Source organism: Pristiophorus japonicus, chromosome 21 (assembly GCF_044704955.1).
Source record: "Pristiophorus japonicus isolate sPriJap1 chromosome 21, sPriJap1.hap1, whole genome shotgun sequence".
NCBI lineage: Eukaryota > Metazoa > Chordata > Chondrichthyes > Pristiophoridae > Pristiophorus > Pristiophorus japonicus.
In genome coordinates this window covers 20,061,513-20,074,786 of record NC_091997.1, presented here as the reverse complement: position 1 = coordinate 20,074,786, position 13,274 = coordinate 20,061,513, and the positions used below count along the sequence as shown (strand labels likewise).

General features: G+C 48.2%; 1 protein-coding gene across 1 annotated transcript in view; it reads left to right on the top strand.

Moving 5' to 3' along the window:
* The window catches only part of asic2 (acid-sensing (proton-gated) ion channel 2), a 515,434-nt gene that overhangs the window by 298,392 nt on the left and 203,768 nt on the right, over positions 1–13,274 (top strand). The window lies entirely within an intron of this gene.

The window sequence follows — 13,274 nt, the reverse complement described above, 5'->3', positions numbered from 1 at the left end:
TTTCTTTCTCTGCAACCCTCAGAGTCTGAGCAGATCAGATGATCAGGGAAAGAGTCAAAGTGAATTGGCTCTGCGCTATTCACTTTTGTCACTGTTGTGGTAAAGCCAGGAATGGCCTGGAATAAACATAGCAACATAGGAGCAGGAGTAGGCCATTCAGCCTCTCGAGCCTGTTCTGCCATTCAATGAGATCGTGGCTCATCTGCGATCTAACTCCAGATAACGCCTTTGGTCCATATCCCTTAATATCTTTGGTTAACAGAATGCTTTTGTACTGTATTTCTTCATGGGTTCTTTGCTTAAGAATTCATAGCAACACATTGCTATCAGGAACTAGTTGGTTTATTAACAAAGGTTTAACAATCATACTACGCATTACCAGTTCATCCATTAGGCTCACAACTGCAAAGCTCAGCGTGGATGACCTCGACCCAACTGGATGGGGTTTTATTGAGTCTTGTGAACATCATGTGACTGGCTAAGCCACTCACAACAGCTCTACAACTATTTTGTTGAACCTATAAATCAAATGCCCCCTTATTAAAGGGGCACTAAAACCGACAAATTAAACAAATTAAACTTTTAACATTAATGGATCAAATTAAAATGTGGTTGCCGGGGCTGATGATGCACTCCAGTCCCTCCGCAGCATCCACCGCGTGCTCCATCTCCAAGGACACCCTGGCCCGAACGTAACCATGGACGAGAGGCACGCAGTCAGGCTGAACAACCCACTCGACCACCCGCTGCCTGGACCAGTTAATGGTCACCTTGGCCAGGCCCAGGAGCAGTCCAACGAGGAGGCCATCCGCCCTGCCCGCTCCCCTCTGCACAGGATACCCAAAGATCAGGAGCTTGGTACTGAAGTGCAACCAGAATTTAAGGAGCAGCCCCTTCAAATATTGGAACGGGGCTGCAACCTGACACACGCCATATAAACATGGAACACGGACTCTTCTAGATCGTAGAAATTACAGGCGGCCTGCAAGTCCGTGAACCGACTTAAAAATGATTGCACGGGACTGCCCCGTGCAACACCCTCCAGTCCAAGTCCCCAATAAATAGAGGGAGAACTCCCGTATAGAGAGCACTCCATTGGGGACTCCCGCCTCCTCTGCAAGGCAAGATGGTGTCCGGATGGCAGACGAGGATGGCAAAATGGAAAGTGTGCAAGAGCAGCCCATACAGGTATCCCCTCCACGCAGAACTGAAAGGCACGGAGGGGATTTTCCAGAGGCGGCGCAAGTTGTGAGATGCCGGCACCTGAGGGAGGTTCAACAGCTCGACAACTATTTTAGTTGCACCTGTAAATCAAAAGTAAATCTGGTGCACCCTGATTAAAGGGGGGTTGGGGGTGTTCCAAAACTGACACATTAAACAAATTAACTTTTAACAATAATGGTTCAAATTAAAATTTGGTTGCTGAGGGTGATAATGTATTCCAGTCCCTCTGGAAGGCCGTGAGCATACCGGTGGACACCACGTGCTCCATCTCCAGGTACACCCTGGCTCGGACGTAACTGTGGAAGAGAGGCAGGCAGTCAGGCTGAACGACCCCCTCGACCGCCCGCTGCCTGGACCGGCTGATGGCCCCCTTGGCCATGCCCAGGAGCAGTCCTATGAAGAGGCCTTCTGACCCGTCCGCTCCCCTCCGCACAGGGTGCCCAAAGATCAGGAGTGTGGGACTGAAGTGCAACCAGAATTTGAGGAGCAGACCCTTCAAATATTGGAGAGGGGCTGCAACTTCACACATTCAACATAGATGTGGAACACGGACTCCTGAAAGGTCTGGCTCTAATTTTAAGACTATGCCCCCTAGTCCTAGACTCTCCAACCAGCGGAAATAGTCCCTCTCTATCTACCCTATCTGTTCCCCTTAATATCCTAAAAGCTTCGATCAGATCACCCCTAAGCCTTCTAAATTCTAGGGAATACAACCCTAATTATATACTAAAACAAAAGGAAAATATGCAGACGTTGAAATCTGAAATAAAAACAGAAAATGCTGGAAATACTCAACAGGTCAGGCAGCATCTGAGGAGAGTTAACGTTTCAGGTCAGTGACCCTTCGTCAGAACTCAAAAAAGTTAGAGATGTAACAGGTTTTTAAGGAAGTGCAGGAGCAGGGAAAGAGGGGAGGGGAGGAAAGAACAAAAGGGAAGGTCTGTGATAGGATGGAAGGCAGGAGAGATTAAGAGACAAAAGGGATGATGGTGCAAGACAAAAGGAGATGGTAATGGGACAAGTTAAGAAACAAAAGATGAGTTAAGATAGGGTGTAAATATTTACTTCTGTAGCTGAGAAAAGCTACACAAGTTCCTTATTAATGCCATTAACAAACAAAATGGGCAGTTCTCTTGCTTTTTGCTAACAGTCATTAACCAACTTTCGGCTCAGATGGTCTGTTACTATTTTCCAGCAACATCATGCTTTTAACTCGCACTGAATTTGTTGCTAACATCATGAATAAATTGGTTCAGATAAAATATTTTGGATTAGGCAATTGATGCACGACAAGAGATTATTAAGCAGTGTTGTTTGCTGGATGATGTTATAGACTGAGAGGGGTTGACTTTCTGCAAAGGTTCTTCCAACATCCGCCAGAACTTTGCTGAAAGATCCACAGAAACCCCAGAGAAACTGTGTAAACACCATTAATGGCGTTTCTCTGGGTTTCTACAGATGAACCACTGCGGAAGTAACTCGCAAGAGTTCAGGATCACAAGCTGTGTGAGGAGAGAGGGATGATTTATGATGAAAGACATTAAACACCACTGGCCTGGTATACCACTAATGATCCTCATTCAATGAATTTAGTGCGAAATTCAGAGTCTGGAGGATGGAAAGCAAATTCTTTTGTTTTCTACTAACCAGTTACACTGTTAATACTAATTTACAGTATAGAGTGCCATTAATATTAATTCCAGTATAGGATCTGTATTAATTTATAGGGGTTGATTTGTCATGTGACCTCTTTCTTTCCAACATTACAACAGTGACTACACTCCAAAAATACTTCATTGGCTGTAAAGTGCTTTGAGATGTCCGGTGGTTGTGAAAGGTGCTATATAAATGCAAGTCTTTCTTTCTTTTATTCGTTCACACGATGTGGGTGTCGCTGGCAAGGCCAGTAATTCTTGCCCAACCCTAATAACCCTTGAGAACTTGGTGGTGAGGTGCCTTATTGAAACATTGTTCTTTGTAGCGGTTTGGTACAACTGAGTGGCTCGCTGAGCCATTTCACAGGGCGGTTAAGAGTGAACCATATTGCTGTGGGTCTGGAGTCGCATATAGGCCAGACCGGGTGAGGACGGAAGATTTCCTTCCCTAAAGGACATTAGTGAACCAGATGGGATTTTACGACAATCTGGTAGTTTCATGGTCACCATTACTGATACTAGTTTTTTATTCCAGATTTATTTAATTAACCAAATTTAAATTCCCCAGCTACCGTGGTGGGATTGGAACTCATGTTGCTGAATTTTACCAACCTCGGCAAGTCTGTGGCGGGCAATGTTGGTGACAAGTCCTGGCCTCGCTGTTGGATCCAGCCCGCTGTCCAAAATGATTTTCCTCGATTGGGCTTGTTGAGCGTGCCCAGTGCGCTTGCTGGCCAAATAAAGGAAGTGGGACAGACGGTGTCTAGATTTATTTAATTAACTGAATTTAAATTCCCTAGCTGCTGTAAGTGGGATTATGAACTCATGTCTCTGGAGCATTAGTCCAGGCACTCTGGATTACTAGTCCAGTAACATAACCACTACACTACTACACTTCTGTACTTTTGTTGGTGGTGGGGGGTTGGGGGGTGCGGGGCAGGGCAGGGGGCGTAATGGGTGGAGTGAGCCCAATGGCTGCCAGATAAACTTCTTCAGCACAACCATTTTCATAGCCGGGTGTAATGTATGCATCTGTGAGTATGCTCACAGGTTTGTAGAGCTGTTGCTACATCCGAGCCAGGGTGTCCCTGGAGATGGAGCATGCGGTGTCCACCCGTAAACTCATGGCCTTCCGCGAGAGGTGGGCACCGGAGGGAATGGAGTGCATCATAACCCCTGGCAACCAAATTTTGATTTGAACCACGTGTCTAAAGTTTAATTTGTTTAAGTTTGTCGGTTTTAGTTCCTCCGCCCCCCCCCCCCCCTTTTAGCTAGGAGGCACTTGTATCATTTGTGTTTTAATGCCCTCAAAAAAAAAAACCAAGAAACAAGAGGGCACTTGATTGAAAGTTTGTGGAGTGTGACACCCTCCCCCCCCTTTAACCAGGGGGCACTTGTTTAGAGATGTAACAAAAATAGTTGTAGAGCTTTTGCTACATCCTGGAGTCCCTGGAGATGGAGCATGCGGTGTCCACCGGTACATTCCTGGCCTTCCGTGAGAGTTGGGCACCAGAGGGACTGGAGAGCATCATCATCCCCGGCAGCCAAATTTTAATTTGATTTGTTTTGCATCCAAAGTTTAATTTGTCGGTTTTAGTGCACCTTTAATAAGGGGGCATTTGATTTACATTTGTTTTTACAGGTGCAACAAAATAGTTGTAGAGCTGTTGAATTGTGAGTGGCTTAGCCAGTCACGTGATGTTCACAAACCTCAATAAAACCCCAGTCAGTTGGGTCCAGGTCATCCACGATGAGGCATGCAGTTGCAAGCCTAATGGATGAACTGGTAATGTGTCGTGTGAAACCTTTGTTAATAAAGCAACTAGTTCGTAATAGCAATGTGTTGCTATGAATTCTTAATCAAAGAGCCCATGAAGCAAACACGTTACTCCAGGCTTTAATTTAATATTCATGGCGAGTAGCCTGTGCGTTTGGGGCGCTGCTGGGCAGCTCATTGGGGCCGGGGGGGGGGGAAACGGCAAAGGCAGGAAATCAACTGGTTTCTGTGAAGAGCCGAGCCGACTGTTTCTAATGAAGGTGGTGGGAAGTTTTCGTGGTGCTGTAGAGGGTTCGGCAGTGGACAAGGCTAATTTTTAAAAAACAAACTTATCTTTAATGCTTTTGGAGCAACCTGGTTAAGCTGCATCTGCTTCCGGCAGGAGATTTGGCCACCTGTTTCCCAGCCTGGACTGAAATCGAAGCGGGTTGTGCTCAGCGGGTCTTTAAAGCAGTTTTGATCTTGTTACCCCAATCCCATCAAACTCGGAGTGGTAACCGGTTCAAAATCAGTCCCATATACTACATGAGTAGTATTCCAAAAAAAAGGTACAATACTAAACTAGAAATGGAGATGTTTTCCACCATCATCCAACAGCAATGGAGACAAATGTTAATTCTCTGATGGAAATCCTTGAGATAAGCTGAAGTACCAATGTTTTTCCCCCTCTTTTTTTCTGCACAAGCCCTGAATTTCCAAGCATAAATCAGGGGGTTAATTCTGTAGCAAAATAGTTTCTTGAAAAATCGGCTGTTGCATGCTGAGGCCTTGTTAATGAGCTTTTCGAGAATGATATCGCAGTTGTCGACGAGGGAAAATTCAACAGATTAGGTAACATTGGATGTAATTCAGCAACAGAGCAGCGAGACTATTTGGCAGCGTCTCCGCTGAACAGAGGATTTGCTACTGCCGTTAAAATAACTGGTATCGTCTGGCTGTTGGCGAGAGCCAGCTGGCCAAGACCGCAGGCTCCTCTAGAGTTTAAGCACACAGTCTGTAGCTGCTGTTCAGAGCTTTCAAACCATTCACTGCGGCGGGGCTTACCAGCACTTAAGAAAAAGCTGAACAGCGCTCTATCCATAGGCACTGTAAACAGATAAGCAGTAAACAGCTTAAAAGCCCCAGCATATTGCTCACAGGATGTTTCATTGTCTTCTGTGGAAAATTGAAGACTTACTTATTCCTACGTCGACCAAAGTTAATCAAGAAATTAATTAAAATACATTTTCAAAGCAAACTATGTAATTAGACAAGGTACACAAGTTTTAAAGCTTAAATTTTCAGTTTAAACATTATTTCTGTTTTCAAAACTTGGAATTGATTTTACTTACAAACTCTCACTCACACATTCTCTCTCACACACTCTCTCTCTCACACTCATACCTACACACTCACACACACTCACACACACATACTCTCTCTCACACACACTCTCTCTCTCACACACACACACATACTTTCTCTCACACACTCTCACACTCACACCTACACACTCACACACACACTCTCTCTCATACTCACACATGCACACGCACACATACACACTCAAACACACACACAGACACACACTCACTTACACACTCTCTCAAACACACACTCAGCATCATCATAGGCGGTCCCTCGAACGAGGATGACTTGCTTCCACACCAAAAGGGATGAGTTCACAGATGTTTCAATAAAGGACCCGATTTTCCAGTCCTGAACTCCAGAGGTGGAAGATGACTGTGCATGGATTTTTTTAATGTGTGGTGGCCGTTGCACATCAGCACCACACGGGCTTGACAGAATTGGCCTTTATCCAGTGGCAAGGGTTTACCAGGACGACTGGAGACCTGCTCTGCTGCACGGACTTAGTGCGCACACATATCGCAGTGTGGGCTGGCGGGAGAGAGGCCGTCGACTTCCAAGGCAGGCTGTGACCCCGCTCCTGGCTCCATTTCAGTTTCCCTCACAATTTTCCCCTGATGGGGCTTGTTAAGCCCGCCCTGCGAGGTTTCTGGCCAATTAAAAGCAATGAGGTCTGATAATGTCATCTGATGGCGCGCCATCAGCCAGTTTCCTTAAAGGGACCATGGCCACATACATTTTGACAGTTGTGCTGTCAGTGTTCTGCAGCATCGAGGTGCTGCAAACACTGACAGTCAATGCACAAAGGCGCACAACTGCACCCAGGCTCTCCCATCACTCCCTCCAAAAGCATATGGAGGGAGTCACAGCATGCAGGGAGGTTATCGTCCCTTCCCGTGGGTGGAAGAGACCTCCCCAAGACACCAACGTAGCCTAGTTGCACATTGCACAGGAGGGCACAAGCAGGGATGTGATCAGGAGGACCTGGCTGCTGTGGCACAAAGCTTTCAATGATCTCAGTAGATCACGAAACGTTACTGCAAAGCCACACTCAACCTCATCCTGCTGTGACACTCATCACATCCCCATCACTCTGCCTTTCCTACGCTACTCCTGCACATCCTTACTCACACCAACTTACCCATCCCTCTCTATCTACATTATCAAATCTCCATCTCACTAGCCACACCTCACACTCACCCTCATCCTTGGCCAATCATAGCAACTAACAACACACAAGGGTAGGCACTTGGGTGTTATCGACAATGCTGATGTAAAGATTCTACTAACATGTTGTCAAACATTGAAATCTTTATTTTCAACACATTGCCTTCTTGGACAGATCAGTGTGCAGCTTTGGAAGTAGCTAAGTGAGTTGCAGTGAATGGTGAGACATAACAGTACCACCCGCAGAGGTGATGAGTGTAAAAGGAATGGCTTGGATATTGTCAGAATGCTTTATGCTGTTGGTGTGGGGTGGTGTTGTTGTTGCTGATGCTGGTGTGCCTAGTGCTGTTAGTGTTGGGGCTGATCATGGTGGGATTCTGGGGACCAAGGCCAGCATTTATTGCCCATCCCTAATTGCCCTTGAGAAGGTGGTGGTGAGCCACCGCCTTAAACCGCTGCAGTCCTTGTGCTCAAGTAACTCTCACGGTGCTGTCAGGGAGGGAGCTCCAGGAGTTTGACCCAGTGGCGATGAAGGAATGCCGATATATTTCCAAGTTAAGATGGTGTGTAACTTGCAGGAGAACTTGCAGGTGTTCCCATGCACCCGCTGCCCTTGCCCTTCTAGGTGGTAGAGGTCATGGGTTTGGGAGGTGCTACCGAAGGAACCATGGACTTGCTGCAGTGCATCTTGTAGATGGAGGGAATGAATGGTGGAGGGAGTGAATGTTCAAGGTAGTGGATGGGGTGTCGATCAAATATGCTGGATGGTGTCGAGCTTCTTGAGTGTTGTTGGAGTTGCCGCATCCAGGCAAGCGGAGAGTATTCCATCGCACTCCTGACTTGTGCCTTGTAGATGGTGGAGTCAGAAGGTGAGACACTTGCTGCAGAATACCCAGCCTCTGACCCGTTCTTGTTGCCACAGTATTTATGTAGCTGGTCCAGTTAAGTTTCTGGTCAATGGTGACCCCCAGGATGTTGATGCTGGGGGATTCAATGATGGTAATGCCGTTGAATATCAAGGGGAGATGGTTAGACTCTTACTTGTTGGAAATGGTCATTGCCTAGCACTTGTGTGACACGAATGTAACTTGCCACTTATCAGCCCAAACCTGAATGTTGCCCATGTCTTGCTGTATGTAGGCATGGACTGCTTCATTATCTGAGAAGTTGCGAATGGAACTGAACATTGTGCAATCATCAGTGACATCCCCACTTCTGACCTTATGATGGAGGGAAGGTCATTGATGAAGCAGCTGATGGTTGGGCCTAGGACACTGCCCTGAGGAACTCATGCAGCGAAGTCCTGGGGCTGAGATGATTGACCTCCAACAACCACAACCATCTTCCTTTGTGCTAGGTATGATTCCAGCCAGTGGAGAGTTTTCCCCCTGATTCCCATTGACTTCAGTGTTAATCAGGCTCCTTGATGCTACACGCGGTCAAATGCTGCCTTGACATGATCTGTGACGAACAGTGTGAATTTTCTTTTGTACAGTGAGGTATTGATCAACTATGATCTAATTGAATGGTAAAACAGGCTCGATGCGCTGAATGGCCTATTCCTGTTCCTATCTTCTTTGGTTCCATGTGCTATTGTGCTAATAATCAAGGAGAATTTTGAAAGTTCTGAGGCTGCTAGATTCAACCACTGATATGGTAAGACAAGGTTTCTGCAATTTTGCTAATGATGGGTGGCATAATCCAATCTCTTGTCAGTTTTGGGTGACAAATTGTTGGAAAAGTATGCATTTTCTGCTCTATAAAGGCTGACAATTTATTTTATGAGGGCTACAAATGTTGTACAGCTGGTTGAAAATTCAGCTGATTAGTTCAATAATGGAAGGTTTTTGATTGGGCAAAGTACTTCACAGAAAGAAAATGGAATGTTTGGATCTCGAGTTTTTGGAGGCACATCTTAATCAACCTCATTAGCAACACCTTTCCACAAACATGTATGAAGTTGGTGTTAATTATGTTAGGATTGCACTAGAGTGTGTTTTATTTAAGTGTGGAATAAGTATTATTCTCTGGGAAAAACTGGAACTTGCAATAAATACAGAAAATGGTGGAACCACCCAGCAGGTCAAGCAGCAAATGTGGAGAGAGAAACAGAGTTAACGGCCCTGAAATTCATAGTCCCGGGAAGGACCGTTACTGCCCGTTTGCAGCGGCTATTCATCAAATCGAATGACTGCCGCTTTGGGCTCAACTGGCTGCCCCGACATAGATTCAGCCCGGAAGGTCTTGCAGTGGTCTGGGCCACCGGCGACTCTCGTGGCGGTGCGGGTCTTGCGGCAGTAGCGATGTGCTAAAAGTGCGCACTGCTGCCGCTCCGCCCCGGACCCATTTTCAGCGTGAAAAAGCCGGTCCTTCAGCTGACGGTGCCCCTGCCAGCTTTTAGGGCTGCTGCAGAGTGGCAGAGATCACGGAGCCATGGGGGCAGAGAGAGACAAGAAGGTAAGATCCAAACCTGAGGATGTTCGGCACAGAATCCACACTCAAGGCGAGAGAGAGAGGGTGAAAGAATGAGAGGGAGAGAGAGAGGGAGGGGGAGGAAAAGAGAGAGCGTGAGAGAGAGAGAGAGGGTGAAAGAGAGAGGGAGCAAGACAGGGAAAGAGAAAGAGAGAGAGAGAAAGAGAGAGAGAGGGTGAGAGAGAGAGAGAGAGAGAGAGAGGGTGAAAGAGAGAGGGAGCGAGACAGGGAAAGAGAAAGAGAGAGAGAGGGTGAGAGAGAGAGAGAGAGAGAGAGGGTGAAAGAGAGAGAGCAAGACAGAGAAAGAGAGAGAGAAAGAGAGAGAGAGAGGGTGAGAGAGAAAGAGAAGGAGAGAGGGTGAGAGAGAGAGGGGGAAGGGAGCAAAAGAGAAAGGAGAAAGAGATAGAAGTGTGGAAAGGGAATGAGAGACAGAATGAGAAAATTTGATTGAGAGAGAGAGAAATAGAGAAATAGGAATAAAGAAAGAGAAAAGGGGAAAAAAAACTAGAGAGAGAAAGAGAGAGAAATAGAGATCCCGAGATTCACAGAAAGAAAACTGAAATCTCAATCCAGGGGCTCAGACTGGAAACGTCGCCCAGCTCAGCAGTCCGCCCGGTAACAAATGGGAATCTGTTCAACCGCCGCTGCCTCCAGGCTAGATCCAAGGCCGTCCCATCCTCCATCATCGAACTACAGTACGCAGACGATGCTTGCATCTGTGCATACTTGGAGGCCAAACTCCAAACCATCGTCAACACCTTCACCTAGGTGTAGAAAAGCATGGGCCTTACACTAAACATCCGTAAGACAAAGGTCCTCCGCCAACCTGACCCCGCCACACAGCAATGCCCCCCCGGTTATCAAAATCCACGGTGAGGCCTTGGACAATGTGGACCATTTTCTATACCTCGGGAGCCTACTGTCAGCAAGGGCAGACATCGATGACGATGTCCAACACTGCCTCCAGTGTGCCAGTGCAGTCTTCGGTCGCTTGAGGAAGAGAGTGTTTGAAGACCAGGACCTCAAATCTGGCACCAAGCTTATGGTCTACAGGGCAGTAGTGATTCCCGCCCTCCTATATGGCTCACAGGTGGACTATTTCCAACAGACACCTCAAAGCACTGGAGAAATACCACCAACGCTTCCTCCGCAAGATGCTGCAAATCCATTGGGAGGACAGACACACCAACGTCAGTGTTCTCACTCAGGCCAACATCCCCAGCATCGAAGCACTGACCACGCTCAATCAGCTCCCTTGGGCGGGCCACATTGTCCGCATGCCTGACACGAGACTCCCAAATCAAGCGCTCTTCTCGGATCCTCGACATGGCAAGCAAGTCCCAGGTGGGCAGAGGAAATGCTTCAAGGCTACCCTCAAAGCCTCCTTGATAAGATGCAACATCCCCACTGGCACCTGGGAGTCCCTGGCCCAAGACCGCCTAAAATGGAGGAAAAGCATCCGGGAGGGCGCTGAGCTCCTCGGGTCTTGTCACCGAGAGCATGCAGAAAATAAACGCAGACAGCGGAAGGAGCGTGCGGCAAACCAGGCTCCCCACCCACCCTTTCCTTCAACCACTGACTGCCCCACCTGTGACAGAGACTGTAATTCCCATATTAGACTGTTCTGCCACCTGAGACCTGGGAAGCAAGTCAACCTCGACTTCAAGGGACTGCCTATGATGATCTTACACGTGCCTAACCTGTGACTTCGTCTCAGTGTCTCCCCTGTGGCTGCCTCATGGATCTGGGAAGGCTGCTGTGGTCCCTGTGTGGAAGCTGCAGATGTCCTTCTAGGACGCCCTCGAGCAGCTTTGGGCCTGGAAGGGCCGGCTGGAGACTGGGAGGGTTGAGTCTGACTTTGCTCGGGGCGAGGCCATGCGTGGAGGCACTGGCGGAGTGACAGGTCTGGGGCCAGGAATGCCGCGAGCCGGAGAGAGTGAATCATCCGTATCCTGGCCCGAGGAGCCTGAGTCACTCACCGGGGGCGGCACAATACCACCACCACCAATCCGAGGGAGCTCAGGTCGGTGCTGCGGCACCACACCGGAAGGTCCCCCGTGGCCCGTGGTGGACCCAGCAACACTGAGGTCTCTGGGGGCATCCAGCTGAGACTGCATGTGAACAACCACAGTCTGAAAGCCACCAGCTACAACAGCACTTAGATGCTCCGTCGACTCTTGCAGAGCTGAGGCCATCCTCTCCAAAGCAGCACCAATACGCTCGTTTCCTCGCGCTTGTGCTGTAATGGCAGCTGCCACATCACTCTAAGGGTGAATTTCCCGTGGGAATAACGCCCCAATTAAGAATGCAAACTTTCAGGTTTGAAGGGCTAATAAGACTGGAACACATTTTTGTAGTCAAACAGCTGAATTTGGATCCAATGGTCGGCGCAAACTTTGCTTCACTAATCGAGGAAAAATGCCTTAACACCACCAGCTTTCTGGCTGCACTGAATTTCGGCCCCAACGTTTCAGGTCGATGACCTTCCATCAGAAGCGAAGGAAGTTTGGGATTTCAGTGTCTAAGCAAGTCCAGAGACAGAGATAGGGTTAATGGGAGAAAGGAAAGAACAAAGGGTAAGGTCAGATAGGGCGGAGGGCAGGAGTGATTAAATGACAAAAGAGGGCGGTAATGGGACAAGTAAACAAACAAAAGATGTGTCTAGAGGAGGTGTAAATGGCAATAGCAGAACCATTACCAGCACCTGCTGTCTGTGAAAACGTCAGCAGTGGTTATGATCTAAAGTTGTTGAACTCAAGTTGAGGCTACAATTGAACAGAGTGACTATTTGCACTAGTTTTTTTGTGTCATTCTGTGCATGCGCGCATTGGACTCCGCCCCCCTTTTGAGCATGGGCCCTCAATTCGGTCGTGCATGCGCAGTTCGACATACGGGCAAGTCAGAAGTCGGGCCATACAACTGGAGCTGCTTCTAGCTTTTGGATTATTTGGAACATTTTCGTGGCCTTCTGTTGGAGAGAGAGAAAGAGATGGAGGAGGGAGAGAGAGAGAAAGACTAAGGAAGGGCGAGAGAGAGACTGGGGAGGGAGAGAGAGAGAGAGAGATTGGGGAGGGGGAGAGAGAGACTGGGAAGGGAGAGAGACAGACTGGGGAGGGGGAGAGACAGAGAGACTGGGAGGGAGAGAGAGAGAGACTGGGGAGGGAGGGAGAGAGAGAGAGAGAGAGAGAGAGAGAGACTGGGAAGGGGGAGAGAGAGAGAATGGGGAGAGACTGGGGAAGACGAGAGAGAGACTGGGGAGGAAGAGAGACAGACTGGAGAGGGAGAGAGAGAAACTGGGGAGGGAGAGTGAGAGACTGAGCTGAGAGTGAGAGACTGGGGGGGGAGAGAGAGGGACTGTGGGGGAAGAGGGAGAGAGAGGCTGGGGGGGAAACATTAGAAAATAGGTGCAGGAGTAGGCCATTCAGCCCTTCTAGCCTGCACCGGCTATGGGGAATGGGGAGGGAGAGACTGGGGAGGGAGAGATACAGAGACTGGGGGAGAGAGGGGAAGCATGAGGGGAATCGGAGAGGAGAGAGGGAACTCGGAGAAGGCGGATCACGTTCTTCTAACCCCCTTTATACCCACACTCAATTTCTCGGACAGCTCGGTGCTTGTGTGACAAGGGACATTGT